This window comes from Metopolophium dirhodum, chromosome 7 (assembly GCF_019925205.1).
Source record: "Metopolophium dirhodum isolate CAU chromosome 7, ASM1992520v1, whole genome shotgun sequence".
In the NCBI taxonomy this organism is placed as follows: Eukaryota; Metazoa; Arthropoda; class Insecta; order Hemiptera; family Aphididae; genus Metopolophium; species Metopolophium dirhodum.
In genome coordinates, this window is record NC_083566.1 from 1093583 (window position 1) to 1107695 (window position 14113).

A 14113-nucleotide genomic window follows, 5' to 3' on the forward strand; every position below is an offset into this window, starting at 1 on the left:
TACATTCATATTGCATAATTGCATAATATTATACATTTATATTACTATAGTAGTATAGTATACAGTGTATAGTGTGTACTATACACGATACACCACACATAGAGACATGCTATAGGTTATAGGCTTATAGCCCATAGGAGTATAGGACATAGTATGATACAACAATCTGTTTTTTTTTTTAATTCAATTTATTTGAAAAAATATTTTTATACTGACATTTTGTTTTGTTTGAGAAGAACTAATTTGGCGCGCGGAACCGGAAACGACCCGGAACACGACACGTAGTCGACCGACGGCGTCGCGGCTCAGTTTTGGCGCGGAAACACACTATATGCGCTTCATAAAATATACTGTGGCACTCAACGTGTTAAAATTTTTTCATTATTTGAGGAACGGAAATTTTCGTTCAAGTTCCTTCAAAATAGGAACTCGTTCCCGTTCCTCGTTCCTATATTTTAAATGGAACGCGTTCCGAGCTTCGTTCCTATAAAAGGAACGCGTTCCAGGAACGCGTTCCTCAAGGAACGCGTTCCTTCCCAACACTGGCTATAAGTATTGAAACGGTGACGACAGTTTTTAAAATAATAAAACTTTTTGTGCCATCGTACATGTGTACATTATAATAATAATGATACAGGAAACCTGGATGACTAATTCAAAAATATCGAGTAAATTTATTACCTCCTACCCGAACGCGGAGTCTCTCGTATTTATATATATTTTTTTTTTATTTAAATATTAATATCAATACTAAATTTTTTCTTTATGTTGTTCTAATCGAAGTCTCGTGAGTCAGAGACCACAAGGACATAATAATAATAATAATAAGTAATAATAATGGTAATACAACGCGTAAACTGCAAAAAATAATCACAAAATCCATAATTTGTGTCAATCTCGTTCAATTAAAAATATAAACGCATACAATAATATCCGAATTTATGTGCAATGCTTTAACAATAAAAAATTAATTGAATTTCCATAGTTAGGATTGTTTTTCAAGGTGTATAAGTAGGTATAATATAATATTATTATTATGTTATTATACGATCGTAAAATGCAGAAAAAGTCTTATCTGTTCGCAGACATAATATAATAAAATAAAGTACTATACTTACCAACTATTAATATTTACATAGATGGAGTTAAAATTTGAATACACGTAAACACATTATTATTTATTTGCCTTTGGATTCTTGTTAGCTGGAGATGTAATCGTAGGTTTTATAGTAGCATATTGATTGTTGATAATTTTTTATACGGAAATGCTTGTAAAAGTTTAAGTAACCAATGTTGACAGTATTATAATATTAATCGAATGTTTACAACACGAGTATCGACTAGGTTAAATGAAAACATACATTTCATATTTTAAAACAGTATATTTTTCTAAAAATGTATAAGTATATGAAAATAAAATTTTGAACGAGCAGTTTATTATTAATGTAAAATATAAGGTTATAACATAATAATATAAGTACCTATTTAAAGTTTAAATATAAGTGGAATGGCACAGAGGTTTCTCACAAAATTGTGGGTTACTAAACTGCGTATCTAAAAAACTTATAACTAATTATAACTACCCACTCGTTCGGAAAAATATTCTAAGAAACGTTAATACTTTTTAATAATAAAAAGATTACTCTACTGTTTGATGATTCTCGTTGTATCTTAAACTCTTCAATATCAGAGTTTGAACCAATCAACAATTCGAACTTAAACATATTATACCCAATACCGCGATCAGTTTATTGCTTAGTATTATACTTTAATAGTTTAATGTGCAATACCTATTATAGGTACAAATATAAATACACAGCATACAACGATATCGCACAGGATTCGACGATTTCTTCGGGGTGTATGGTAATCTGAAAAAAATCAACCAAAACTGTATTACCTATATTATATGCTATTACATTTTATTTACCTGTCGGGCTTCAAGTATTTAGGACACTATGTTAAATCGTGGAGTTAGATTTTACTATTATTTTTATGGTCACTTACTATTTGTATTAGTGTGTGTGTGTGTGTGAATTTTTATTAGGTTGGATTAGGTTCGGTTTTAAACGGTGTATGCTTGAGTGAAATCTCTGAAACAAATTTGAGCATTCCGTCTGACTGCAGCTGTTATAGACGCATGTCTACCACATATGCAGGCACATTCGCGAATTTTATTGTTATTGGGTACATTATACTTGTACCTGTTGTCCAAGGCTGATGGTGATTTCGGCGACTCGGCCTTGGGGGATATCGACGTCCGTATGAGTTTTCATTGAAGCCAAATCGCAACGGAAAATGGTATTATTTATAATGCGAAAGAAAAAAAAAATTGAAAATAATGCAATACGCCAATTATACCCATAGGCTATAACATAGGTATAGCTGGTACATATTATAATATCATATGTGTGTGACACCCAATATTCCGATATTGTGTATAATATACTCGGCTATGCGCGATCGAATTCCGTAGATTGTGAAACGTTTTTCACCTATACGGGCTACGACAATATATTATTGTCTATTACAATACCAATATATGAAATAACAATAATATGTAGGTACGCCTGTGTGGTACATAGGTACATAATATTATGATATACTGCAGTCTGCAGACTACGACACCACGTGAATATTTACCGATTTTTGACGTATTTTGAAACTAATATGGTGTGTAAAATGGATAGGACGATCGTCATAACGGAAATGGTCAGGTAATTTTTTTCTCGATTTAGGATTTTTATATTTGGTCACAATAACAGCAAATCCAAAATTTTAGTTATATTTTCTTATAAAAAACAAAATGCTTTCTTAGATTTTCTGTACATAAAATAATAAACCAATTTAATAAATATTTTTTTTTATTTTTGTTATTATTATTATACTTAAATATAACTTAATGGGAAGACATTCGTTCGATATCATCCAATAATTGTATCTGTAATACAATATACCTAAATATTTTTTAAATAATTATTTTCGTAAATAAAATTATTAAAACATAAAATATCTAGGTACTATACTTATACTAAACTTATTTATTTCACTTTATTTTAGCTCCCCCCCCCCCAAACAAAATCACTCAAAGCCCCTTCAAAAAGTAATAATATAATTTTTAAATGTTTGGGACTTAAGCCAAAACATTTTTCCTATTTGTGTTACCGTAGGTACTTACTATATGAATGGCCTACACATCTGCGTTCATTAATAATACCTACTGATTTTTTTCAAATTCAAAAATAATTTATGTTACACGCTATTTACATAAATGCAAACCTTTCTTAAACGTCTTTTCATTCAATTAATATAAATGCATTTAATTAATATCAACCTAACCTATGATTCGGTCAATCGACTATGGGAATATAAACCATTAGTTGAATTAAAAACTGATTTAAAAAAAAAAAATAAATACCTTTTTTATTTATTTAAGTAATTTACAATTTATGTACAATGAGCAAATAGGATATTTAATATAATATAAAGTAGCAGAATTTAACATTTTTGGGCAGGCACTCAGCAACACCACCCGACCGAGTACATTTTTGATGTCGTGGTTTTTTTTTTTTTATTATTATTTTAGTAGGTCTCTAGGCCACTGTCTTTTGAGTCTTCTAATTACATTGCCAGGAAGTGAGGTGGAAGAAAGTTTCTTTATTAATGGATTACTAAAAAAAAAAAAAAAAAACTGATTTGAATAAATTATACGTTATAATTTTCATTAAATTCTAAAAAACGTGAACCATCATAATATATTTTGCGTTAAGTATCTTATTGTAAAAATAAAAATAGAATATATACAAGATATAAATTTATCATAGACAAAGTATCTTGATACCAGATACAGTTATTAAAAATGTCAAAAGACACGAGATATAAATTTATCTTATTCCTAAACCATCCCTGAGTGTAGTTCGGTATCATCGTGTAAAGCCAAGAACAACCCTGATATACTGCAGGGGACCCCAGCAGTTTCAATCGGATTCGATGAATTTTATCTTGAATAATAATTATTATTATTATCGCATATTTTTATTAGAAACGGCATTAATAAAACCCGGAAAATATTACTTCGCGTTTGAAAACAACAAGTCTCAAATCTCTCGTAATCGTATATAGTCGTATGTGTTTATATAGAAATTAGAAACCTAAAAGCGTCGCACGTCATTTATATATATTTATGCAGCGCGGATACCGTATCGTTATAATATTATTATTGTGATGGCAACCCGCCCGAATGTAATTTATGATGTAAGAAAAAAACACTTCTCGTGAAATATAAAAGGTTGATATCATACGAAAAAATATGATAACTTTTATTTTATTACTGTTTTAGATTTCGTATAAATTTCACATAAATATTATAAAAAAACATACACGTGTTTATTATATTTATATATATATAAGGAAAATGTGTGCGGTCCACAAATAAAAAAAATCGCTACTTTATTTGTCAATAAAAAAAAAAAAAAAAAATAGAAGACCTCGAGTTAGGCTTAATGATATATTCTAATATTATGGGTGTTGAGGATTTAGCAAACACACGATATAGGTAGATATTACTATAGCATAATATAATATAATAGATATACTACAATACCTATACAACATATAAGTAGTTTTCCACATCGACATTGTCACCGAACAACGTTCCTCGACGTAACGACGAGGAAGCAGCTGTATAATAATATATTATAATATGCGCTTGTAGTGTTATAATGTACCAACCGTTTGACGATGATCGAAATATATTTCTGTTGATAGTAATATAATAATAAACGTTGGTGCTGAAATCGATTACATCTCAGTACCGACTCTGTGACACGTTCGGTCGATCGGAGAAAATTGTATTATGTATGGTGAGACGGCGTGAATTTTCAATTTTCTCTCAGATTTCCTTTGACTGCAGCGATAAAAGACACAATTAAAAAGTTTTTACGACGTAGTGTTGGAGTGAATCGTTTACATCCATATATATTCACTGAACGTCACACTTATAGTTTGAAGTTGAGGACATTAATAAGTAATATTATTATCCAATTTCGATGGCACTTATATTACTATTTATATATACCTGTCAGGTACAATTAAATATGCGATGATCTATACGTATTTTGCTCCAAAAGTATCATATAAACCAGTGGTTCTCAACCGGTGTGTCGCCAAAAAGTTGTTTCTTTATATTGTACCTACATGTTCAAAGTATAAATATATGACATTATTATGGCGTTATGACGTGACGGTAAAAATACCACAAATAATAATAATAATTGTGAAAATAGTCAGCACATTCTCAATTTACATATTATAGGTTCATAATTGGGTTTTTTTAAAAATCCATTAGTTATATCAAGTAAGTCGCCTTTTTCATTGATCTCAATTGTAATATTATAATTACCTAATAAAAGAAAATTATTTTAATTTTCAAATCAAATTTTTAAAAATCAATCTGCTTCAGAACGATAAATTAAGAATATAGGTTATCAAAAATCAAAACTTGACAGCAGGTTTGCTTATAAACATATTATAAGGTCGAAAAAAATAAGTACAGTTATTACAAAGTTAAATGTATATTCAATTTTTTTTTAAGATCATCATATTATTCTTGGTCTCTCTATTATTAGCTTTTAGATTTTTTAGGAATGTATTGGTTTTACATATTTAATAATATGTGTGTTTTTTTGTCATCACCCATTATGAAGCAGACAATCCCTAAAAGTCTCCAATCTTGAAATTGAAGATAGTCTCTGATAGTATAGTTTTGATTTAGTTTGTAAATACAGTCATATTAAACGCAACACTAGTTTTCGATCAATTAATCAAATCAATTTGGTTTTCTGTCATGTAAATCAGACAGGAAACTTTAAGCTTTCTGCTATTACTTTTATAATATATTTTTCTATATATATATACTATGATATTTTCTGTTCTATTTTAAGCTGTTTTCACCTTACGGTACTGAATTATATGTTACATAATAGGTGGTATTTTTAAAAAAAATTAATTAAACCTACCAAATTAAGAAACAATACTATTAATACTAATGATTATAATTGTTAAATTTAGATATAATGTGATGGTATAATAATGTTTGTAAACTATCCTTTAAACAGTTATAAGCTAATCCACCGTACCCTTCGCTCGGAATCGTTTTTCCAATATACAAACATACAATGATTGATTATTGAATTCAAGTTTTTACACATCTATATACCATACTATTATGATGGCCTACTCAATGGAGATAGATACACTCAAACCCTACAACTATGCAGCAGCCGCAAGATCGCCATTTTTTTGTATATAACTTTATTCTGTTGTATATACGTGATTTCAGAATTTGTGCAAACGATCATTTGTGAAACTTTTAATCACTATACCTATATTAAATACTTATACAAATATGGACAATATTTAACACGTCTTTATTAGTATACCTATATATACATATATATTCCATAAAGCCCCGAGCTTCGATTCCCTATATCCTCGAAGGTTAACGAATATATTACAATATATTATATTAAACGAGTGCTATAAAACGAAATTATCAAAGACTATATATTCTATAATTACGCGGTGATATATTATTAATGAATATCATCGATGCACGCGCGAGCTGGTGATTAAGTTTTCGACTTTTCGTGCAGGCTGCATCATCGAGACTATATTTTATTATCATTGTTACAGAATACACGTATAAGTATAGGTAGTTAATAATAATGTGTGAAATTATACGTAGAAACTATAGAGTCACAAGTCAAAACCATTGCGTAGAAACTGTACGGCAAACGTAATAATATTATTATATCGACGCAGTGAACAATAATTTACGACGGATTATATATAGGGTATATATAATCGACGCTGCCGATTTTGCAGCAGCAGCTTGCGACGAGCTCGTGATTTCTCGGGCCCCTCGAGACCGAAAGGGTTAAGGTTAAAATGTGTATAAATAACGTCACAGCGGAGTCAAACAAAATGTGTACAGAAGTGAGACAAGGAGAGAGATACACGGGGAGAGTGAGAGAGAGAGAGAGAGAGAGAGAGAAACGCGTCGTACAATATAACGATGTAGAATTTTTATTGTTGTTTGAACACGATCCGATCACACGACCACCGATGATTTCCTTGATCACGTGCTGCAATCTGCTATGCGTCTCTGGAAGAATTGCGTCTGAAAAAACAAAACGCACATATTTTGCACATTGCTGCAGTATATGGGTAATAGCCGGTATAGATCTCGAAAATCGCTGCCGGCGATTTGTCGTATACCGTCGAAATAATACGCCAAGGTCCTTAAGGTTTTCGACAAAATTAATGTACCTACATACAATAATAATACATTGTAATCGGTCTTCCTAAAATAACCGACAATACTAATTTCACGCGCGCATTATATTATGTATGCGCTTGCTATAATGCGGATATCTACATTTTGTTATTCTTTTTTTTTTTTTTTTTATCAGCCCGACGACACCGACGAGATAATTTATCATCGTTTGGAGGACGTGCGATCTCACTATACCGCGTTTATATAATATATAATAATATTATGATGTGTCATGTATGGGTGCTCGCATGCGTGTATGTATATGTTATTGTGGACGAAAAAATATTGTGCTGTGTGAAAGATATTTTCTATATCTCCAACAAAATATCGATAACATAATATATTGACGGACACGGTATATAACAATAATATATGCGATAAAGATTATTGCAAAACTGTTTACGTTTCTAGATACGTTGTAGGTATACACGTATGTACCACGGGTTGGTATTTTAAACTGTCGCTAATGCTGCAGCCGTTAAAGTCACTGAATAATACAATTCGGGACCAAGGCCACTTCGCGGCGGGCTCGAAATTCGTTTTCATCGTCTCGGAAATTATCAATAGGTTGGTTAGAAAACGCGATAAGACATACCGAGGAGTGAGATAGATAGATCACTTATATAACCTCTCCCCAATCCCGCATATTATTGGTGTCAAATATTATAATCAGTGAGATATTCCATTTAGATTTGTAAAATTTTACTGTGGGAATTGAGTGTTGTCAAGAATATATTAGAATGTGGGTATCGCGCCAGAGGGTTTGGCAATTTTTAAAATGTATGGGATGTTTAACATATTTTTAATTGAAGCTTCCGTGGATTACTGAGCCCCTTTGTTGCAAAACATGCTATAGGTGACATACGTGCAGGGCTGGTTTCACTATTCAGGGCAGGGCAAGAAGGCGTGAACAAGGAGCGCACATTCAGAACTAATAATATGACTAAATAAATACAATTTCCTACTGACTACATGCCAATTCATAAGTCATTATAACACCAATACTCAACTTTCAAGTATATTTATAACCTAACCCTATTTTATTTTAGTTAGTTAAACTTAACATTTTTAATAAGTCTTAGGTTGAAACTAATGGCTTCAAAAATTCGGGTTTGTGCAGGTTTCAAATAGAAAGTGAGACAAAATACTTAAATTGAAAAAACTTAAATATTATTAAACTGTTATCGCATTATAACTTTCAATATTATGTTGTCGACATAAATTTCCGGTCGTGACTTTATTTAATACATCGTATGCATACGGATTATACCTATAGATACCTGGCCAACCTAATTTGAACCGTTTGGCTATGAAACGTGAAATACAGTATTAGATAAGTACTTAAACCGTGATGGCAGCACCAGCAGACTTTGTGCTGTCGTTTATTCAAGCCAATAACAATATTATTAACTTATGTGCCGCCGCAGCGTCTCGTCTGTCCGCGATTCCGTGTTTCATCTGCCGGACGGTATAACCATGGTATAAAAATAATAATTTACAACGGCTGCTGCAGTCACTGCAATAGTTCCACCGCTCCCGCGGCACCACCGCCTGCCCGTCCCGATCAAATATTAATCATTTGACGCACAGTACAGGTGATTCCGTTTGACCTTTCGAAAACGCTTGCGAAACATCGAAGAAGTGCGGCGAATAACGATAAATCACAGTCTAAATATTATACCAGCTAACCGCGGTATTATAACACAATATTATAATTATATTACAATATTATATTATATGTATTTCAATATATTTTGTTTCTAATGCAGTACACGTGGCGTTGCACGTCCGTTTGACCTTTGCCGTAGTCGGAAAGTGAACGCTGGCAAAGCAAAAATATATAATAGAAAAATACCACACGTCCTCCGATAAAAAAAAAAATAATAATAAAAAGTTCCGTAAGGGTTTCAGACGTCTAATGGCGTATAATAAAGTACAAAATATTATTATTATAATACCGAAATCGATTTAAAACCGACGTCAACAAATATTCCGAGAATAATATACATTATACGCGTTCTGTTTGTTTCCATATTATTTCGATCATAAACAATAATGCACAATGGACACTATGCAGTGGCGTAGCCAGGAATTTCGTACGGGAGACCATAGGGATCAAGGGCGGGCTTATTCCCTCTCCTGGCTACGGCTCTGCAGACATTATACAAGCTCTTATTTTTCGATGTACCTATCTGAATCATTTGGTTTGACGGACGATCGTTTTCGAGAGTGCGCTACGTAGTGGTCCGCATTGTATAGTCACTATAGTTGGGTCAATATGTGGGTCCGCGGCACGTGGTAATAACAGCTAATATGGTGGTGTATAGACAATAGACCGTGGCTATATTACTAATTTTACTATATTGTTATATTAGTATATTTCTATAAATATTATACTTGGAGAACAATACACTTATGAAACAGTCTTGCGAACTTTTCGCATCGTCTGCTTTTAAACCGACAGATCGAGGAAGACTAAACCGATCGTTGCGGTATAGATATAGAGGTATCTAACTATCGAACAGGTTGTAATATTATTCATCTCCACCCTCAATATCGATGCTTATAATAATTTATAATGCGGTTCTATGTGTAATAATTATATCCGTCATAAATTACTCGTAATTATTAACATGTCATGTACCTAGCTATATGTCCTATATATTATATACCTGTACGGCTATTCACTACATTATAGTATATAGGTACAGCCGCGGTACAGACGGTAAAGTCATTAATCAAAATTAACGTGTTGGCACCTAATTTTTCTGCGTTTGGCGTACGCCTCGATAATATATATTATGCAGGTACATCGCGCAATCGACAAAACCAATATATAATATAATATATAGAGTCACAATAAATAATAACATCATAAAATGTTGAGGTATAAATTGTTTAACCTTACTTACACCCACGAGTATATCATGTATATTTTATTTTATGAAGACGTTTCACGTTATTATATTATAATACTCTTGAGGGAAAATTAGTTTTTATTTTTAACAAATTCCTATGTATGATATCATGCAGACGGTCCGTAATCCGTATAGACTATAGACACTGAGACGTCTGACACGCGTGCACCCTCCGACGATATTTTTGTACGATACAATATTATATATCTACATAATATAATAATATATATTATATATATATATACTCGGGTGGCTTGGCGTGTTGGCTGCCCCCCAGTCGTGCAATGCGACTGAGAGTAAGTAACTCCCGCAGCTACTAGCTTCCGGATGGGTGACCACCCGGGTTCGTATAGTAGTTAAAACCTTGTCACACATCCACGCGTTGCTTACCTACCGTAACAACCGTAACAACGCCTTACCGTACCGACCTTACCAACTATACAGTATACAGTTCATAACCCCTACAACAGCTAATAGCCATAGTCGCCGGGCTTAACTTCAATTTTAAAAATAAAATAATTTATATTCGGCTGTGAAAAAACAACTAATTATATAGATTTACTCTGTTTTCTGCCCATCGACAAGAATACAAGATGATAGATATTATCGCAAATTGTTCATTTTATCGTAACGTATTACAATAGTATGTATATTTTATTTACTGAATCACGACGTCAGTGATTTTAAGTAGAAAAGGATGTACGAAAATAAATAAAAAGCCGATAAAATGTGATAAATTACACGACTGAGAAGGTGCACCGTACAAGTATAAAGTAGATTGACCTACTGATTTTGGCACGATTATTTCGCATACGACTATATACGAGTATATTATCCCTAATCCATCGATGGACAAAATAATTTTGTAGTTCACCAACAAATTTTCTGTCAGAATAATTAAGCAATTATTAACTTTTGTCAAAATTCAAATAAATGTAATTTGATAATTTCGCACGAAACTTACGACTTTTCTTCCTGTGATAAAATAAATAACGGATTAACACTTTTTCGGGTATCCTAACTTAAAACCGCTATTAGTAATAATTTATAGGCGTTTATAATTGTAAAATATTTACATAAATCGAATATCTCAGATAATTAACATCGTGTATGGCCTTATAAGTCATAACAGATGTATTCAAACTGTACGCCGAGGGCATCGCGAAAGTTGGCGAAGGGAGCCATGTCCAAGCATCGGAAACAAAAGTTTACGATTTTATATATAGCGACTGATCGGTCAGAGTGTCTTTGTTCGAATCTAATGTTTTTAAATATATATATATTATAGAAAAAACATATCCCGCTAAGGATCTGTGTTCAATGAAAGTTTTTACAACACAAAAATTATTGTAAAATATTATGCCTACAAATTTAATTTAATTGGGTTAAAACCTAGATGCACGTCTAAGAAACCACATAGAAATCCCTACAGTTTGTTTAGTGAAATCTAGTCGATGTTTTTCGCAAGTGGGTTTGAGATTACTGAATGATATTCCGGTGAAAATTATTACCAGTACCTACGTCTTATGAATTATGCAAACACTCTATGGTTGTTAAATAATACTAACGACCTACAGCCTATATGCAATGTACCAGCGTATATTATAATGTAGTCTACTCGTTTATCTATTCCATTTTTGTTGTTCTTCTTTATATATTAATGTGTTTCTATTCAATTTTTATTATTATTTTACTTATCAATAACTACTACTAGGTATGTCTATTTATGTTTTTGAATTATAGTCAAATATAGACGCAGTTTTTACGGAAATATAAAATATTATAAAATTTATATACATGTGTAATTGTCTTTAATATCACTCTAGTATAGGGGTTACGCTCAGTAGTGAGATGGGATATTTAACTATGCTATATTTATTTACTTACTAAAAATTGTAATTTCTCGACCAATAAAAATAGAATTATTATTATTTTTATTATTATAGGTAATACTACCTCGGCTAATTTTCATAAGGGTCACATACACCGGTAAACTACTATAAGTTCACGTCACCAAAACCTCAATATATTTTTTGAGATTTGTAATTTAACAAAAACACTGTTGGTTAACACTTAACTCACACGAGCATGTTCAGTGATGAACATTATTCTGTTGAAATAAATAAAACTAAAAGTATATTTCTTAACACGAAAAAAAACCCGATATCAAAGAAATAAGTAACTACCTATTTATTATAAAAATGTTATAATAATATAGATATAGTTTTTTTTTTATTTAATTATTTTGGAAATATGTCGCGCAAACAACCAAAAAATAGTTTATAGAAATAAAAAAAAAAAACGAAAAGCACATAATGTCAACATTACAATAATAAAGGTAGGTAAATAAGAAAAAAAAACACCAGACGAGACACAATAAGCACGGTGGGGGGGGGGGGGAGTGGTACGTGATGGCGAAGCGTGGACGACTGGTCACCACTACGCGTTCTCCCGGTCGGTGCCACGGGCGGACGAGTGGAGTCGACGGCGCCGCTTGCTCGCGGGTGACGACCATCGCGACGGAGGGCAAGGCCCGGCCGCGACGGGACGGTTGGCGGCGAGCGGCTAGTGCGCAACGATGACGACGACAACGACGGAGTGCTGAAGACGAGACCGTACGACATTACGACAAAGACGTCGACGGCGGCGCAGACCGCAAACACTGAGCCAGAGCCGAGGCGGCCATTTGCTTGCGCTTGAGGAATCGGCCGGCGGGATTTCCACCGGACGAGAGTATCGGCGGACCGCAACGTTGCGATCCCGACGCTCTCCGTGGTTTTCGTCCAGTGGAAATCCTGACATTGCCGCGTCTGCGTCCTCCGTCGCCGAGCAGACGAAAGCCTGAAAGAACCTTGGAACGGTTTCCGCGGGTCCGCCGGCGATGCTGACGTCCTAGCTCGAATGTATGGCTCGCCTAGTTGACCTGCGGAGAATGTGTAGACGGCGACTTACCGCCCCGGACGCAATGTGCTCTTTCCCGTACCACTCCCCCGTCTTGTCGCCGTCTCGTCTGGCGTTCCTCGGCCGAGGTGTGGGTACGGGGATTCTGCTGGCCGTTATTCCCATCGGCGGCCGCAGCGCAGCAACATAACAGGCGTCCGGCCTGTTTTATGCCTACCCACGACCTGGACACGTATCTGCGCAACGTCCGTCCACGGCGTGGATGTGCGCCTGTCTGCCGCTCGACCACCGGAACAATAGACTCCTTGCAGTCCGGACATCCGGTTTGCCCACTCTTCGCCGATTTCCTGCCGTCGGCCGGCCGCATATCGGTGCAATCCGCCTGCATTTCTTTTCCGGTCTTCGCGTGGTCGTCGAGGTCCAAAAGTGCAGCCCGTCCATGCGACGGTTCGGACTGTCCGCTGCAAGACTGCAGCACTTCCGGAATCTCCTCGCCTTGGCCGATGACCACCGCGCTTACCATCAAAACGACGTAGTCGCTTAAATCAGCTCCGTAGAACTCTTCCTCTCCGTCGTCCATAACTTCGGTTTCGTGTTCTTTAGAGTAAAAGGAGTTCACTTTTCGCTAACAGAGCTGCTACTACGTCCATTGCAGACACGTTAAAATAGTCCCCGAGGACCTCGTCGACGTATACGCGTTGCATGATGATTTGGAAAATTGTGCGTGTTTGCTAATCGAAGATGTAAAATGTTATGAACGCAAAACTAGAAAACCGTCCTAGGCTGTCGTCGAAAAAAACAAATATTATACGAAAACTGCGCACGATAATAATATTATGTTCTGATCGGTCGGCGTTAAGATTTCGTGCCTTTTTAATTTTTTCAAATCCGTTATTATTGATACCTATGTATACGCGTGTAGGTAAAATAATATATTATATTATAATATTAATTTAAC

The 14113-nt window shown here is 34.1% G+C and overlaps 1 pseudogene; it reads right to left on the reverse strand.

The window, feature by feature from the left end:
* Positions 1-13168: 13168 nt before the first annotated feature.
* On the reverse strand, positions 13169-13859 carry LOC132948291 (uncharacterized; annotated as a pseudogene).
* Between the last annotated feature and the right edge of the window lie 254 nt (positions 13860-14113).